Raw genomic sequence first — 16,154 nt, 5'->3', positions numbered from 1 at the left:
ACTGAGCCTTCTTGTTCTGGAAACCTAAGGTCCCTGAGAACTCTGTTATGGCATAGGTGTGGCACCTCCTGGGCCCTCAGCTCTCACTCCATCAGGCTCTGCTGGCCTCTCAACCACCCCTAAGATTGGATGCTCGCACTGACTCCAAGAACTGAACCCACCCTTTGTCAATGCCCCCTCCAGTCTGGGTCCAGTTTTCTCAGCCCAGGGCTCAGGACTTTGGAAACTCCATCTGGCTATTCAGGAGGCTCCAGAAACTGAAACCATCCAGGTCCAGAGTACCCATCATAGCCCGAAACCTGCTTGTTCTTGTGATCTTGCTCAGTTTGATTCAGGGGAATCTGTCTAACCCAAGGGAGGCCCCCATGCCCACCAGCCCTGAGAGGTCCTCCCCTGTTTCCCACCTCCACCTTGAGCCACTCTTCCCCATTTCCACTATCCTCTTGTCCTCAAGGTTGCAGAATTTCCTGTCTCTTCCTAGTCCTGGCTTGCGACTGGAGGGTCCCAAGCCCTGACTGCAAGATCATCCCTCACCTTCTCTGCTTTGCGTTCTTGCCCTCTCCACAAGACCCTTCCTTGCAGGGTTTTGCAGAAGCAGCACCTGCAAAGCAAGCTCGCTGTAGACATAGGTCACACGTTTATTTGTGGGGAGGAGCTGCTGGAGGACAGCACTGAAGCCCCCACCCTGGCCTAACCCACTCCCGGGCTCATCTTGGGCCTCAAAGCGCTGAGGTTGGTGTTCATGCTGGATCTCAAGGGGAGAGCAGGTGGAGTCTGGCATCAAATGCTGCTGGCCCAGTGCTGTGTCTTGGTCAGAGATGGGGAGACCCAGAGGCATGGCCAGAGGCAGGGGATACCCACAAGACATGCTGGATGTCACCACAACTTTCCTGGAGTGAAACACTAAACATCCCTTAGAAGTAGAAATAGAATGGAACGAAAAGTGGAGGTCCCACCACCACCACCCAGTTATCTAGGTGCCGGGTGTTAGTGGACAACTTTTGTTCCTTAACCTTCACAGCTGAGAGACCTCTACCCCGGGCTTTGGGGGTGGCCCCACCTAAATCTCATCTTGAATGGTAGTTCCCATAATCCCCATGTTTCGTGGGAAGGAACTCATGGGAACTAATGAGATTATGGGGGAAGTTGCTCCAAGCTGTTCTCGTGATACTGAGTGAGTTCTCATGAGATCGGATGGTTTCATAAGGGGCTTCTCCCTTCACTTGGCACTCATTCTCTCCCGTGCCACCCTGTGAAGAGGTGCCTTCTACCAGGATTATAAGTTGCCTGAGGCCTCCACAGCCATGCTGAACTGTGAGATAATTAAACCTCTTTCCTTGATAAATTACCTAGTCTTGGGATTGTCTTTATTAGCAGTGTGAGAACAGACTAATACAATAATTGGTACCATAGAGAGTGGGGTGCTGCTGTAAAGATACCCAAAAGTGTGGAAGCAACTTTGGAATTGAGTAATAGGAAGAGGTTGGAACAGTTTGTGGGGCACAGAAGAAGACAGAAAAATGTGGGAAAGTTTGGAACTTCCTGGAGACTTGGAGGGCTCAGAAGACAGGAAGATGTGGGAAAGTTTGGAACATGCTAGAAACTTGTTGAATGCCTTTGACCAACATGCTGACGGTGATATGGATGATGAAGTCCAGGCTGAGGCGGTCTCAGATGGAGATGAGGAACTTGTTGGGAAATGGATTAAAGATCATTCTTGCTGTCCAAGGAGACTGGCAGATTTTTCCCCTGCCCTAAAGATCTGTGGAAGTTTGAACTTGAGAGAGATGATTTAAGGTATTTAGCAAAAGAAATTTCTGAGTGGCAAAGCATTTAAGAAGAAGCAGAGCAGAAAAGTTGGAAAATATGCAGCCTGATGATCTGATAAGGAAAACCCATTTTCTGGGAGAGAAATTGAAGCCTGCTGCAGAACTTTGCATAAGTAACCAGAAGCCAAATGTCAATCACCAAGATATTGGGGAAAATATCTCTATGTTATGTCAGAGACCTTCGCAGCAGCCCCTCCCTTTGCAGGCCCAGAGACCTAGGAAGGAAAAATGGTTTCCTGGGCTGTGTCCAGGGCTGCCGCCCAACTTGCTGTGTGCAGCCTTGGGACTTGGTGCCCTGAGTTCCAGCTGCTCTAGCCATGGCTAAAAGGGGCCAAGGTACAGCTCAGGCCATTGCTTCAGGGGGTGCAAACCCTAAGCCTTGGCAGCTTCCACATGCTATTAGTGCTGCAGGCACACAGAAGACAATTCAGATTTGGGAAACTCCATCTAGGTTTCTGAGAATGTATGAAAATACCTGTATGTTCAGGCAGGAGTCTGCTGCAGGGGTGGAGCCCTCATGGAGAACCTCTGCTAGGGCAGTGTGGAAGGGAAATGTGGGGTTGGAGCCCACACACAGAGTCCCCACAGGGACACTGCCTAGTGGAGCTGTGAGAAGAGGGCCGGCATCCACCAGACCCCAGAACGGCCCATTCAATGACATCTTGCATCATGCACCTGAAAAAACCACAGGCACTCAACACCAGCCTGTGAAAACAGCCAGGAGTGGGGCTATACCCTGCAAAGCCACAGGGATTGAGCTGCCTAAGGCCATGGGAGCCCACTTCTTGCACCAGCATAACCTGGATGTGAGACATGGAGTCAAAGGAGATCATGTTGGAACTTTAAGATTTAATGATTGCCCTATTGTGTTTTGGACTTGCATGGGACCTGTGACTCCTTTGTTTGGGCCAATTTTTCCCATTTGAAGTGGGTGTATTTAACCAATACCTGTACCCTCATTGTATTTAGGAAGTAACTAACATGCTTTTGATTTTACAGGCTCATAGGTGGAAGGGACTTGGCTTGTCTCAGATGAGACTTTGGACTTGGACTTTTGAGTTAATTCTGGAATGAGTTAAGGCTTTGGGGGACCTATTGGGAAGGCATGATTGTATTTTGAAATGTGAGTATATGAGATTTGGGAGGGACCAGTTGCAGAATGACATGTTTTGGCTGTGTTCCCACCACATCTCATCTTGAATTGTAGTTCCCCATAATCTCCAAGTTTCATGGGAGGGACCTTGTGGGGGGTAATTAGATTAGGAGAGTGGGGGGGTAATTAGATTAGGAGAGTGGTTCCTCCATGCTGTCTTCAAGATAGTCAATTCTCACAAGATCTGATGGTTTTATTAAGGGCATAACCCTTTGCTTGGCACACATTCTCTCTCCTGCCAAAGAGAGAGAATGTAAAGAGATGTCATCCACCAGGATTGCAAGTTGCCTGAGGCTCCCTCAGCCATGCTGAACTGTGAGTCAATTAAACCTCTTTCCTTTATAAATTAACCAGTCTCAGGTATGTCTTTATTAGCAGCATGAGAATGGACTAATACACCACCCCACTGCATCTTTGCTGATTTGGAGCTCTCAGTTGCAGAGCCTTGGAAAAACATGCGGAAGAACAGCCAGCTCTGCAGCTGGAGGGTGCTGGCCTTCTGCCCTGTCCCAGGTCTCTGAGGGCTCCGCTGAGCCCCAGGAAGCTTCAGCACCCAAAGTCTCTTGGTGGTGTGTCCACCCCTGCAGCCACCACCTCTGTCTTGGGCATGGCCACCAGCCCAGTTCCTTCCCCCACCTCCCTCTGGAGTCCTGCAATCTCTGAGACTGGGGCCTTGGTAGCGTGCCACCTGGGGTCCAGGCAAGGAGGCACTAATGAGCATCTAAAAATCCAGGGTGCCCAGTTAAATTTGAATTCAGATAAACAAAGAATGTTTGGGTCTTAGTATGTCCCATGCAATATTTAGGACATATACACCCTAACAATTTAATCACTGTTGATGTGAAATTCAGAAATAAATGGGCATCCTGTATTTTATCTGGCAAGCCTAGCAGACAATGTGTGTGGAAAAAAATAAAAGAAGGCACCTGGGAAGCAGCACAGGAGACTGATGGGCAGGAGCTGAGGATGGGTTTCACTCTGTGGGGCTGCAGCAGCCGGGAGGCCAGGGCTACCCACAGGGTCTTCCCTCAGGGCTCAGCCTAAAAACAGCTTTAATGACCTAGGATTCACATACAGTACAGCTAACCCACTTGAAAGTTAAAATTCAATTTTTTTTTAAGCAAATTCGCAGATATATGCAGCCATAACCACAAACAGTTTCAGAACATTTTCATCATCTCAAAAAATAAAACCCTATATCCTTTCATTATCACCCACATCCCTCCCATCCATCCGCCCCTGGTAGCCACTGAATGTCCCATCCCTCAGCCCTGGCTCCACACTCTCTGTGGATCTGCCTGTTCTGGACATTTCACATACATTGAATCACACTCTGTGGCCTTTTAGGCCTGGCTTTGCTCTCGCCACATCATGTTTTCAAGACCCAGCCCCATCGAAGTGGGTGTTGGTGCTTCATTCTGTGAAAAGAAAATAAATCTTGGGACACCAAAGTCACAGCCAAGGGAAAAGTCAAGCTGGGAACTGTGTCAGGCTAACCTGCCTCCCATTTAATTCTTAAATAAGATAGCTACAAAGATGTTTGAAAAGTTGCATACGTCATTAAAAAAAACTTCTTTAAATAATTAAGGTTATTACATCTGTGAAATTTTCTGCGTGTTCTTTCAAAGTACTTGTGCCATTAAGTTACAGAGCTTTGACTCCTGGGCCTAAAAATAACACAAGGTTCTGCTAAATATTAAATACTGACAGTAGTTAAGTCCTCACCTTCAGACCTGGTAGAAGATGCCAGCCAAAATAAAGTGCATTCGTGAGACACAGGGCCAGAAATTAAAACTTTTCAGCTCCTCAGTTCCCAGGCACCATTACAGAAGAGTGGGCGCATGAGAGTGTAAGGGCTGATTTTGAGAAATAAGTTTACTTTATAAATTAACCATTCGTGTTGAAGGCACACTGAACAGCATATGAGCCCCTGGGTCAAATTAACATGCTTTTCTTGGGCCATTAATCCACTTGTTTTGTTTTGTTTAAACTTGTAAGTTCAGGGGTACATGTTCAGGTTTGTTACATAGGTAAACCTGTGTCATGGTGGTTTGTTGTACAGATTGTTTTGTCACCCAGGAATTAAGCCTAGGACCCATTAGTTATTTTTTCTGATCTTCTCCTTCCTCCCACCCTCCACCCCCTGATAGGCTCCAGTATCTGACATTCCCCTCTATGTGTCCTTTGATACATTATAATATTCTGTGAAAGGAGGTGCTTATTTTATTTACTCTCCTCTCTTCTACAATATGTAACACAAGTTCTGTCTACAATAAATGCCAAAATTATAAATAAAAATCTGACCTTGTACCAAAAAATGTTACAACCTCACTTTTTTTGTCATATTATTATACATCTTGTCTTTTTCAAGTATTCTGTATTTCATTTATTATACCTTTGCCATCATTTAAAACCACACATATCTAGTACAGAGAGGGACAATGGCACTGTAAGTTACTTCAGAGTGCAAGCAACAATTTCCTCATTTTTATGTCAGTAAATATTATTAAGACTAATTTGATAATAGAGTTAAATGTTATATCATCAATAACAGTTTTTAATAGATCCACCCTGTAGCTTGTAGTGTAAAAAATAAGAATCTATATGTTATTTCATTCTTAGATATGCAGGTAGACTCTTATGGGATTAACTGATGTTTTCAACAATCATTACGTTAAATAATATCCTAAACTATAATAATAATCTGTGAAATGAATACATCTCGGTTAAAAGAAGACAAATGACCTGACAATAAGGGCAGGTCCATCAGCTGCTGATGATAAACACATCGTGGCATGCTCATAGGATGGAATATTTCTCAGCAATAACAAGCCACCAGAAGTATGACTGAGCATATCTTGGGTGGCTAAAATCAGGGACTTCCCAGCATCCCAGATCTAGACCAAAAGTGTTCTTTCATTGTGTCTTTATGAGATTTTTAAAATTTGAGTATTTCCAAATCTAAGAAACCAGAGACTTTACCTACATGATCTTTAGGTGATCCAGTGTGGTGTGTGAAGAAACTGCCAATGCATTACTCATTGGTTCAGACATGGCTATTAGAAAAGTATGTAATTAATCCCCTTCCTGAACTGTCATTATTATGCCCCCTAGAAACACAGGGAAAGATCTGTCTTGGAATGTGAGGAAGAGGGAAGTTTTTTCTCATTTCATTTTTTGGAAATACCACAGCGGGAACAGTTGTGTACAAAACTTTTCTACTGGTTATCCACATTTTCTTTGTCTACCTCAGGTTGAGGTACATAGTGTTCCACATGTGATGAAGAACAGAAAGAAAAGACTCAACCACAAATTATAGTGTAGATGAAACATCATTTCTGACTGCCTAAATTGTCCCTCTTGTTCAAGACATCCTTGGTTGTCTTATATGAGTTCACAGAGGGCTTTTTTCCCTTCTTCACATTTTATGATGTTCTTGCTCCTTCTCTCCTTACTTAGGACATGTGGTTCGATGTTTCTAAAATGGCCTGGTCTTCTACCTTCAAGCTGCTGGTTTTCATTGGAATGTCCCAAAACCCAGGGTATCAGTTGACACTGGCATTTTTAGAACATCACCACCCTAGAAACTTGTCACCTGTTCTGGAGTGGATCAAAGGACAATCTGAAGGACACATACAGCAGCTTTGCTTTGATGATCCCTTTGTTCTTGATAGCATACATGTGCTTTCTGAGCATTGCTCTTTGGTGGGAGCCATTTTCTGGGGTAAGAGGTGACATGGCTCCCAGACAATGAAGAGTTTTAGCTGATGTTGCCAGGTAATGCCTTGACTGTGTCCATTCATTGCAACTGGAGAGACTGTTTAGCTAAGATCCCTTGGTTCATTACATTGCCCTTGTGATCCGAGTCATGTATGAGACACAGGGTTGTCAGGTTCTTTTCTTTCATTGGTTCATCCATTTAACAGATATTTTCAGGTTGTATTATATGTCAGGCATTGTTCTAGCTTCCAGGAATAATAATTCTGTGGTATCATAGAAGCACTTCTGCCCTCATGGAGTCTATCTACATCTTTCATGGTGAATATGGTCCAGATACAAAGAAGACTACATAACATTCACAGTTTTTATAAATAGTAATGGATAAAGTGTATCAGTAGGCAGGAGTGGTTGTAGATAGTGTGGACAGGCAATGCTCCACTGGGAGGGGAACATTTCAGTAAAAATATAAAAGATATACAGGAGCAAATTGTGTGGCCATGTATATTTAGACAAAAAAAAACCTTCCTAACTATGTTATAATTTATTCATTCTATTTTTGACAAACATTTGGATACATTCCCTGTTTTAGCCATTATGAATAAAGCTGCCGTGATTATAAGGATACATTTATATGGTATATATATTTACAGGAACATTGCTTAGTCACAGGGAGAGCATCTGTTTGGCTTAAATAAATACTTAAATACAGTTTTATTCTAAATGAATGCAGACATTCACTATGCTTTGAGCATGCTCCAATTGCCCCACACATTCTTCCATAGCATAATTTGAAATAATTTTGTTGAGGTTCAATTTACATTATTTAAAATTCATCAAGTGTAAATGAATAATTTGTAAAATTTTACACATTATTATTTCAAAATATGTTACATGTGACTGTATAATCACTGCCACAAAAAAGAAGTAGAGCATTTCCATTACCACGAAAAGTTCAGTCTGGTCCTTTTCATTAAATTCTCTCCTTGTACATGATGCCTGTGACAAAATTATTCTATTTCAGTTACTGTAATTGTGATGTTAACATTTATGTGGTCTTTTGTGTCTTATTCTATTAACTCATAATAATTCCTTTGGAATCATCCAAGTTGTACCTGTCAGTAATTTCTTACTTGTTATTTGCCGAGAAATAGTTCATGGTATGGGCACACCACAATGTGTTTATGCATCAGCAGCTAATGGACCTTGCACATTAATGTTTTTGAGGTCATTTGTCTTCTTTTAACTGAGTTGTAGGAATTATGTATATACAAATCTGAATACCAACATTTATCAAATATATGTATTTCAATATTTCTCTCAGGCTATGGCTGTCACTTTATTTGTTAACAGTGTCTTATGAAGTCTAGATTTATACATTTTATTTTATGCTTTCTGCATGTGTATCCTATCTAAGAAGCCATTTCCTATCTCAGGATCACAATAAATTTCTCCTACGCTTTTTTCATACAAAATATGTAATTGTGTCTATTCCATTTAGATCTCAAATTCATTTGAAGTTAACTTTTTAGATGTACTTTGGTGAATTAGTATTCATATATTTATATATGGGTATTCAATCTCTCCAAGAGTATTTATGTAAGTATCCATTCTTCCCTTTGAATTGTCTTCATATATTTCTTGATAAAAAATTATATACATGTGTAAATATATTTACATACACACATATACATTTATATATGTATGTGTGTGTATATGTATGTCTGAGCTTTCTATATTATTACAATTATTTATAATTATTTCCTTAGGTAATAACACACAGTTGTAAATACTGTAGCTTTATAGTATTTATTTCAGATAATGTGTCTGTAAATGTGACTGTTTTTCATTATTTTCACTAATTTAGATTCTTTATATTTTCAAAGTACTTTAAAAATTGGCTTATCAAGTTTTACAAAGCTCTTTGCTGAACTTTTACTGAATTGTGTTGATGCTGTATATTAATTGGGGAAAATTTACATATTAATTATATTGAATACTCTGATATGTGAACATGATGGCTCTCTATTTGGGTATTCTGTAATTTTCCTCAGTACTTTCTTGAGGTTTTTCAGGGTAATATTTGATTTTCATTGCTGGTCTATAAAAATACACATTGACTTTTCATACATTTGGCTTATATACTGTGGCTTCACTCAACTCATCTATTTAGTTTTAGTAACGATTTCTAGACATATTTGGATTTTCCTGTTTTACAAATTATTGAGAGATTGAGAGATGGAAGGGGTTGGGGGTAGAGGGAGTCTGGTAAGATGGTGGAATAGTAGGTTCCTAGCCCTGATTCCCTCAAAGAAACATCTATTTGGCGACTACCTACAGGGAAGAATGCTTTTGTGAGAACTCCAAATACCAGTGTGAGATTGCAACACCCAAAAAGAGCTCAAAAGCAAACACAGACTCATTAAAAAGGATAAGAGGAATGATTTTACTTTGTTTGCTTTACCATTTCCATATCTAGAACAATACTGTACTGCGAAGGATATCCTCAGCCCATTATTTTTCCACTGGGAGAAAAGTAGATCAAAGTGGATATTCAGCATCTACTTGGGAAAGAATTTTAATACTTAGAGTGCTTGAAGATAACTGGGACCAAAGAAAGGAGGTGAAACACTCAGTGACTGGTGCATGCAAATTTCAATGAGCCCCACAGTGCTTCAAGTGACCTCATCCAACAAAGCTACCAAATCAAGGGTGGTAAAACCAGCAGACATTTCTGACCATGAAGCACAGCCAGTCGGCCAAATCCATCAATAGGCTCAACCACCTGACCGGACAAGAGCACTAGGCCACACTTAATGGTGAAGGACTTTTCCTGCTGAAGCCAACTGTAAAGACTAGAAAAAGTGACCACCTTCTCAAAAATATGTATACCAGCCCAAGGACACAAGAATCATGAAGAATCGGGGAAACATGACACAATTTAAATAAACTAATAAAGCTTCAGTAATGGACCCTAAAGAAATAGGAATTGACAAAGTGCCTTTAAAAATTGGAAGCAATTATTTTAGACAATAAGCTCAGTGAACTATATGAGAACACACAGAGACAACTGAACAAAATTAGGAAAGCAATACATAAAGAAAATCAGAAGTTATGCAAATAATAGAAACCATAAAAATAAACACAGAAATGTTAATGCTGAAGAATATAATGACTAAACTGAAAAATTTAATAGAGTGTTTTAACAGCAGATTCAGTCATGAAGAGGAAATAGCAAAGTTGCAAACAGGTATCTCAAAAGTATCCAGTCAAAGGTGCAAAAAACAAAAAAGTAGCAAAAGATAAAGAGTAAAAAAATCTATGAGGCTTATGAAACATTATCATATAAAGCAATATATGCATTATGTGGAAACAAGAGATGAAACAGAGGCAGGAATAGAAAGCCTACTTTGAAAAATACTGACTGTGAACTTGCTGAATTTGAGGTGGGAGGTGGACATCCAGTTTCATGAAGTTCAAGAGCCCTTAAGTAGGTTGAACATGAAGAATCTTACACCAAGATATATTCTAATAACATAGTCAAAAGTCAAAGACAAAAAGTGAATTTTAAAAGCAGCAACAGAAAATCAACGCATCACATAACTATTAGCGCAACTCTCAGAAGAAACCTTTCAGGCCAGGGCAGAGTGGGATAATATATTCAAAGTATTGAAAGAAAAGCTGCTATTTAAGAACACTTATATTTGCTAAAACTCTCCTTCAAAATAAAGGAAAGACAAAAATTTTCCTTTATCTTTCCTTTGACTTCAATTTATACTGCAAGGATACAGTAACCAAAACAGCATTTTGCTGGTATAAAAACAAACACATAGTCCAATGGTACAGAATAGAGAATCTAGAAATACAGCCAAACAATAACAACCTTTGACAAATCAGACAAAAACATGCGCATACATAATAAATGGTGCTGGGAAAATTGGGTGGCCACATGTAGAAGAATGAAGCTGTGTATCTCTCACCATATCCAAAGAGTAACTCCCGGTGGATTAGAGACTAAATCTAAGACCTGAAATCATAAAATTCTAGAAGAAAAACCTAGTAAAAACAATAAACCACAAAGGAAACAGACATACAGAATGGGGAAAAGAATCCGAACTATACTTACAATTAAGCAGTAATGTGCAGACTCTGCAGGGAACCCAAAAAAATCGGCAAGAAAAAGAAATCTTATTTAAAACTGGGGAAACTGCCCTTTAACTTTGGCTTTTATTAAGAGGAAAGACTGAAAAGACATACTTTTATCAGTATTTGGATAAGGAAGAAATATAATTTTAATAAAAATAAATGCAAAATAATATATTTGAAGAATGGTGTGTCTACATATGCTTGTATACATACATGTATGTAGATACATACATACATAAAGACATACAATGGAATAATATTTAGTCATACAACAGAATAAAATGCTGTCATTACTGTCGACACAGATGATCCTGGAGGGTATTATATTAAGTGAGATAAGCCAGGTGCAGAAAGAAAAATACTACATTATCTCATTCATATGAGGGATCTAAACAAACTGGTCTCATAGAAGTAGAGAGCAGAATGGTGGTTACCAGAGGTTGGAGTGGTTAGAGAGGGGAACAGGATGTGGAGATCTTGGTCAGAGGACACATAATTACCATTAGATAGATAAAATAAATTTCAAGAAATCTATTGTTTAGCAAGGTGGCTATAGTTACTAATGATACATTGCATTCTAGAAAATTGCAACGAGAGTGGATAAGTGTTCTCACAACAAAAATGATGACTATGTTAGATAATGCATTTGTTATTAGCTAGATTTAGATTTAACCATTCAACATCATGCTATATGTAATAAAATCATCCAATGTCATCTTAAATTTTAAAAATTCAAAAAGCATGCTTAGAAAAATTATTATTCAAGCTAGCATGGAATATATAGCTAAATATCTTTAGGTGGTAAGTACAATTAAAATAATTTCAAAAGTAATAACAGAGATTTGATTACCAATAGTAGCTATGTAAGAGTACACTTCAAGAAGAAGTGTTTTCCTGTGTGAAGGTAAAATGAGAACTAAGGAGTGAGAGACATGCCTTGGGAATATCAAATCCTGGTGGACACTGAACTGAAGGAACCGCATAGTTTTTGTACCAGTGCAGAAGTGTGACATGATCTGACCTAGTATTGAGTTGCAATGAGACGTCAGGAGTCAAGGATGGAAGTGGAAACCAGGTAGGGGGAGAGAGAGGATGGGGATTCAGATCAGGTGATGAGCAGCCATGGGGAGTGAGAAGCAGCTGAATTCTTGTTTCTTAAATGTGGGGTCCACAGGATGTGAGTGTGAGAGGGTGAGGGTGGTGGCCTGGATAGCTAACTGGAAGGATGGAGATGCTGTGGGCAGAGCAAGTCCAGGGAGAAGAATGCAGTGTGAACAGTCTGTGTGCAACACTTGGAGCTTCCCCTCCAGCCCTGTGTCAGGAGGAGCTTGCCTCTATGCCTTTGCACATGCCAGCCTCGGGGCCCAGAAGGATTCTCCTGCTCTGGCAGAAAAACTCCAACTGCCTTCTCAAGGGTCCCAGCTGTGACACTGTCCCTGTACTCACACCCCATCCATCCCTCTTTGCTTCGTGTGCATGCTGGACCTCACACATGTTGCACAGCACCCCAGAAGTCAGGATGGAGTGCCATGAGTTCTTCAACCCGGTGTTTGTCAGAATGCCTGCACCTCAGTGATCCCCACATGACAGGGGCTCACCCAGTGACTGGCTGGGGACCTGCTGGACCCCTGGGTCTGCTATTCACAGGTCCTGCCGCCTTGGGCCGCTTACCCCGCCCCCACGGACCTCCGCACCTGTGAAATGGGTGTGTCCTTTCTCCTCACCACCTCTGAGGGTCCTGTGGGGACGGCTCCACGCCTAAGATCCCGAAAATCTCGAGCAGTGCGCCTTCTGCTGGGAGGTGACAGGGTCTTTGCCCACACCCTTTCTGGGCGCCAGTTGGCATGGGGTAAGGCAAAGCCAGAGGGAGGCGGAGGGGCTGCCGGCGATTGTCCACTTCCTGGGTAGTGGACTCATTTTCCTGTTAATGGTCGCCTTAACTATGGAAGAGGCCAGCGTAGACCATTTTACTGAGCACCTGCTAGTTTCTTGTTACTGATGTGTTACCCACTATCACCCGTATTTGTTTAAGAGAAATAAGCGACTCAGAGCGCGGGGTGTGGGTCCTGGAGAGGAAGGGAAATGTGGGCCGGGCATGTACCGGTGAGGTAAGTAAGGGGGGTCTCAGGAATGGTTGAAGTCCTGACTGCCTACACTGCATACACTGTGGCTGGGGTTGAGTTTGACTCCGTCCCAGCTCAGTTGGGAAGGATCTTGACCAGACACTGCCACCCGAGGGCTTTGATGCGTGGTCTATGAATGGGGTGGCACCCCCAGTCCGCCCCTTGCTGGGCTGAAGGGCCCGCCTGTGGGGTGTGACAGCTTCTGCCCGTGATCACCAGGGGGCGCGCGAAGCTGCCGCTGGCAGCAACAAGGAGCTGCATTCCGGCAGCCCAGGCTCCAGCACCAGACAGATTGAGATTTCTGTGGGTCTCTGTCACCTTTTCGCGGGGCAGGAGTGAGCGGAACCTTGCCCGCCAGGGTCAGAAGCCACGGGAGCTGGAGCCTGAGGAGGTGCTGGGGCCCTGTCCAGCGCTGACCAGCCTGGCAGCGGGTCCCAGTGCGACCCGTGAAGGGAGGGTGCTTGGGCTCCTGGTGGCCAGTGGCACCTGCTTCCTGAGCCACTGATTCTGGCGAGTGCTGGGGGCGCCGCGGGGAGGCGTCGCGGAGCTGCGAGGACCCGGGGCGGGGAGGGCCCTGCTGGTCACTGAGGGATCTCAGGCGCCCAAGTGGATCTCCTGCAAGTTCGGCTCAGCCACCCGCCACTTGCACCCCCGGTTTTTCTTTCCAGAGCTGGAGGAATTGATTCCAGCTCTGCTAAACTCCGGGATGGTTCTTCTTCGTGATACGGAAAAACCAGGAAAAGGGGAATTGGGTGTGCAACAGACTCCAAGTGAATTCGAATCCTTTCGCTCCGGATTCTGTTGGGGGCATGGGGATGATTCTTGTGGTGAAGACATGGAAGCCAATGCTCAGGAGCTGGGAGACGAAACGTGGCCTGCTGAAAGTACTGCAGTGACTGAGAGCAACGCGAGGTTAGGGCGCACAGCAGTTTCAGGAGCTGCAGAAAATTGCTCTGGAGGCTTTGGTTCTGTGTTTCCTGTGTGAAGAGGCAGGATGGATATATTAGGTGATCAGAAAAGCCTTAGGCCCACTCTGCAGTGCGCAAAGCGCTCTGAGAGGAGCACAGGCTCTACTGCAGTACCTGGATGGCTTCCTCACGCAGTTCTGTATTTCTCTGCCTGGGCAGAAGATGGTGCTATGCTTACACAGGATGAATATTGTCATGCTGGAAGTTTAGCTGATGCTGAAGTGAAAACTGCAGAATCATGAGTTAACTTTAAAGAAGCAAAGTTGAAGGGTCTTCTTTTGCAAGGTAGCTTGGGCTTGAGCTACATTCATTCAATGTCTTTGGTTCCCAAGGATACAAAATCTAGTAGTGTTTTTATATCTGGAGTCTCAATCCCAGATGCTGCCTCTGAAGAAGATGAAGATGACTGGGGATCCAACAAAATTATGGTAAACACAGGTGATCTTGGACGTGTAACAGGGATCTCTAGTCCACAGGTTGAAGAGGGCGACAGTCGTTTTCTTGCAAATGAAGTTTTACAGGAGGATTATACCCAGCTACCGAAAGAGATATTTTTTCGCTTGCCCTCACAGTGGTACGTGCTGCTGGTGCTGAACCTCTTCCCAGAAATGGAGACCAGTGCATGAATTCACACAGGCTAGATTACCTTGATACCACAAGTGCTTTCCTGAGAGTTTACAAAGTTGGTAAAAGTTATGATTCCTCCAGATCCAGAGAGAAGACCTTCAGCCATGGTCCTGGTAAGCATTCAGTACTGTTGTCTGCTTCTAGAAGGAGGGCAGAACGGTAACAAATAGAATTGAAGCCTGGAAAGTTCAAAAATTTACTTTTAGAATAATAACTCAAGGAAGCACAGATGGCAGAGGCTGCAGCTGAAGTAGAGCACTCTGTTGGTGGGAAAGCCACATGTCCCACACCCAGAGTAATGAGTCATTCAGCCTATTGGAAGGCACATGAGCTGCTCCATCAACCTTCCTGCATACTGACCTACTCATGTCCCACCTCCTCCAGAAACTGTGACAGGAGGAAGCTAGGTTGAAATCATTGCTGGAATCCCGGTTCTAAATACTTTCACTATTGGTGTCAGTAGTGTTACCACTTGGGACTTTTATTTGTGAATTACAGTTGAAAGCTGCATTTTTACCTATGTCAGGCTTTTGTCTGATCTTACCAGTCTTTCTTCTGTAGGATACCAGTCACTGTTGGATATTACACCATCCTGTCCAGGAATAGCCACTGTGGTGGTGTGCTGGTTATAGCTTGCTGTTGCTTGGTAATACAAGATATCTTTCCCTGTAGTGACTTGTAAGAAGAACTCAAGGGCGTTGTTACAAAAATATTCTCCCTTCAAAAAGGGAAAAGCTAAAAGACTCATTACTACTCAGCCTTCAATATACCTGTGTGTCAATCTTATATTTATTTTTTAATAAAAAACTATAAAATATACTTTTATATCCAACTGTTAGTGCTTTGTATACACTGCGTGAAGCCTGAGGTGGTAATTCTGTGGAAGCATTACCTTGGGAATTTGCTGTCTTTGCTGTAAGCTTGTAGAATTAAGCATTGTAGTTCATAGGCATTCTCTTTGAAACAATTATGTGAAATGTACAGCTGTTCTTGAGGAACTTTGAAGCTAGTGCATTGAAAAATGCTCTTTTTCCTCCTTTGTAATGCTGTATTAATGAAGTATAATAATTCACTGGTTTTGTAATTTTTTCTGGTAATGTTCTTCTCTGACTCCTTAAAAATATCCTCCCTGCGCGGTGGCTCAAGCCTGTAATCCCAGCACTTTGGGAGGCCGAGAGGATCACGATCAGGAGATCGAGACCATCCTGGCTAACACGGTGAAATCTACTAAAAAACACAAAAACTACGATGTAATCCTGTAGTCCAGCTACTGCGGGAGGCTGAGGCAGGAGAATGGCGTTGGCGGAGCTTGCAGTGAGCTGGCCACTGCACTCCAGCTGGGTAAGCGAGACTCCGTCTCAAAAAAAAAAAAAAAAAAAAATATCCTCCCTCCTCCCAAGTTTTGTACTTGATTTTGTGGTTAGTCTGTTTCTAAATGTCTTGTGCAGTTTCTCTTCAATATTCATGTATATAAACTGATCCTGGTGATCCTGTACATAGCTGTTTGAAATGCTAGAATGACTTCTTTCATTCCAGGTTTTTCACAAAATATATTTTATTTGTGATTAGTCATTTGACAAATAATACCAGC

General features: G+C 42.5%; 1 pseudogene; it reads left to right on the top strand.

The window, feature by feature from the left end:
- The first annotated feature begins 13,733 nt into the window (after positions 1-13,733).
- Positions 13,734-14,858, top strand: LOC117090849 (annotated as a pseudogene).
- The last annotated feature ends 1,296 nt before the right edge of the window (positions 14,859-16,154 follow it).

This window comes from Trachypithecus francoisi, unplaced genomic scaffold, assembly GCF_009764315.1.
Source record: "Trachypithecus francoisi isolate TF-2019V2 unplaced genomic scaffold, Tfra_2.0 Contig01124, whole genome shotgun sequence".
Lineage (NCBI taxonomy): Eukaryota > Metazoa > Chordata > Mammalia > Primates > Cercopithecidae > Trachypithecus > Trachypithecus francoisi.
The sequence above is the reverse complement of the archived record's forward strand: the minus strand, read 5'-3'. Positions and strand labels throughout refer to the sequence as shown.